Source organism: Jaculus jaculus, chromosome 3 (genome assembly GCF_020740685.1).
Source record: "Jaculus jaculus isolate mJacJac1 chromosome 3, mJacJac1.mat.Y.cur, whole genome shotgun sequence".
NCBI classification, from domain to species: Eukaryota; Metazoa; Chordata; class Mammalia; order Rodentia; family Dipodidae; genus Jaculus; species Jaculus jaculus.
In genome coordinates, this window is record NC_059104.1 from 167,219,122 (window position 1) to 167,221,834 (window position 2,713).

Genomic DNA, 2,713 nt, shown 5'->3' on the forward strand with positions numbered 1-2,713 from the left:
AACATAATACCCCCAATTCATACATTGATATTGGAGATGGGGCCTTTGCAAAGTGATCAGAATTAGAAGAGTTTATGAGAGTGGGGCTCCCACAGTGGCAGTAGTGGATTTATAAGAGAAAGAGAAAGATGTCTCAGTGGTTGAAAGCCCTTCCTTGTTTGCAACACTTAATGGACCAGGTTTGATTCCCCAGTACCCACATAAAGCCAGATGCACAAAGTAGCACATGTGTCTGGAGTTCATTTGCAGTGGCAAAAGGCCCTAATATACCCATTATCCCCCCACCTTCTCTCATGAACAAATGTTTTGTGTTTTTTTTTTATATATATATATATAAAGAAGGAAGCTGGATATAGTGGCACATGCTTTTAATCCCAGCACTCAGGAGGCAGAGGTAGGAGTATTGCTGTGAGTTCAAGGCCACCCTGAGACTACATGATGAATTCCAGATCAGCCCGGCTAGAGCAAGACCTTACCTCAAGGGAAAAAAAAAAAAAAAAAAAAAAAAGGCTGGGAGATGGTTCAGTGGTTTAAGCACTTGCCTACAAAGCCTGACGACCTGGGTTTGACTCCCCAGCTCCCCAGTACCCACACAAAGCCAGATGCACAAGGTGGCACATTTGCCTGCAGTTTGTTGGCAGTGGCTAGATGGCCCCAGCACACCAGTTTTGTTTTGTTTTGTTTTCTCTCTCTCTCTTTTGTCTCTCTCCTCTGCTTGCAAATAAATAAAGTTTTAAAACACAGAAGAAGAGAGCCCCAAGCCAGCATGCTTGCTCCATCTCCCCTTGCAACATCACCCACCATGTTATAACACAGCAGGAAGACCCTGACCAGAAACCCAGCAAATGATAGTCATGCTTTTTCATTTCCCAACCAAATACTTTTTTTTTTTCAGGCTTAATCCACTTTTATTTTTTTTTCTGTATAAAACCCTTATGTGGTAGCCACAGCTGGAGCCTGGGTCCTCTGCACTGAGACTCTGGTGTGGGTTTTCACAAGATGGTCAGTGAATTCCTGGTAAGGAGACTTGGTGAACACAGCCTCTTTCCAGAGGTCGGGGGTCAAATAGCTGTAGGTCTTAGAGATGGCGTCAAAAGTGGCCTTAGCAAAGTTGCCCAGGGTGGCAATGCAGCCCCTGGCTGAAGTGTAGCAGTCATCAATACCAGCCATCAGCAGCAGCTTCTTGGGCACGGGGGCAGAGACAAGACCAGTGCCCCTAGGGGCAGGGATAAGCACCAGCACAGAACCACAGTGGCCTGTCATTTTACTGGGGACTGTGTGGGGCTTGCCGATCTTGTTCCCCCAGGAGCCTCTCCGGACAGGCACAATGGAGAGCTTGGCCAAGATGATGGCCCCTCGGATGGCAGTGGCTACCTCCTTAGAGCACTTGACACCCAGGCCTACCTGACCGTTGTAGTCCCCAATGGCGACAAAAGCCTTGAACCTGGTACGCTGACCAGCGCGAGTCTGCTTTTGCACTGGCATGATCTTCAAAACTTCATCCTTAAGGGACGCGCCCAAGAAGAAATCAATAATCTCAGACTCCTTGATGGGCAGGGAGAACAGATAGATCTCCTCCAGGGACTTGATCTTCATGTCTTTGACCAGGCTTCCCAGCTTAGTCACGGGGATCCACTCCTTGTCTTCGGCTTTGCCTCCACGAGCCCCGCGGCCTCGGCCCTGACCACGGCCATGCCCAGGACCGTGACCCCGGAGACCGCTGCTGCTGAAACCTCCACGGAAGCCGCCCCGGCCTCCCAGGCCCGGCCCCTGGGTCCTCCGGGCCCTCCCGCTGCACCGGCGTCATCCGCCATTTGGTGTTTTCCCGAGGAAGAAGCAAATACTTTTTTTTGTTGTTGTTTATTTATATTTATTTATTTGACAGCGACAGAGAGAGAAAGAGAGAGAGAATGGCCGGGCGTGGTGGCGCACACCTTTAATCCCAGCACTCGGGAGGCAGAGGTAGGAGGATCACCGTGAGTTCAAGGCCACCCTGAGACTACAGAGTTAATTCCAGGTCAGCCTGGACCAGAGTGAGACCCTACCTCAAAAAACCAAAAAAATAAAAAAAAAGAGAGAGAGAGAGAATGGGTGCGCCAGGGCCTCCAGCCACTGCAAACGAACTCCAGATGTGTGGGCCCCCTTGTGCATCTGGCTAACGTGGGTCCTGGGGAATCAAGCCTCAAACCTGGGTCCTTAGGCTTCATAGGCAAGCGCTTAACCGCAAAGCCATCTGTCCAGCCCAGCCAAATACTTTTTTATGATTTATAAATTTATTTTTTGTTTGTTTGATTTTTGAGGTTGGGTCTCACTCTAGGTCAGGCAGACTTGGAAATCACTATGCAGTCTCAGGCTGGCCTCGAACTCACAGTGAGCCTCCTACCTCTACCTCCGACATGCTGGATTAAAGGTTCTGTGCTACCATACCTAGCAAGAAATTTATAAATAGGCTTGGTGTGGTGGTGCAAGCCTTTAATCTCAGCACTCAGGAGGCAGAGGTAGGAGGATAGCTGTGAGTTCAAGGCCAGCCTGAGACTACATAGTGAATTCCAGGTCAGCCTGGCCTAGAGTGAGACCCTACCTTGAAAAACAAAAGAACAAACAAAAAAATTCTTGGTCTCATTATATTGTTATGATAACAGACCAAGGCAGTAATGAAATCAAACATTCCTTATTCAGGGCAAAAAAAAAAACAAAACAAAACTACCCTAAT

At 48.5% G+C, this 2,713-nt stretch overlaps 1 pseudogene; it reads right to left on the reverse strand.

Annotated features, from left to right (window-relative positions):
* Positions 1–881: 881 nt before the first annotated feature.
* On the reverse strand, positions 882–1,821 carry LOC105944045 (annotated as a pseudogene).
* Positions 1,822–2,713: the final 892 nt, after the last annotated feature.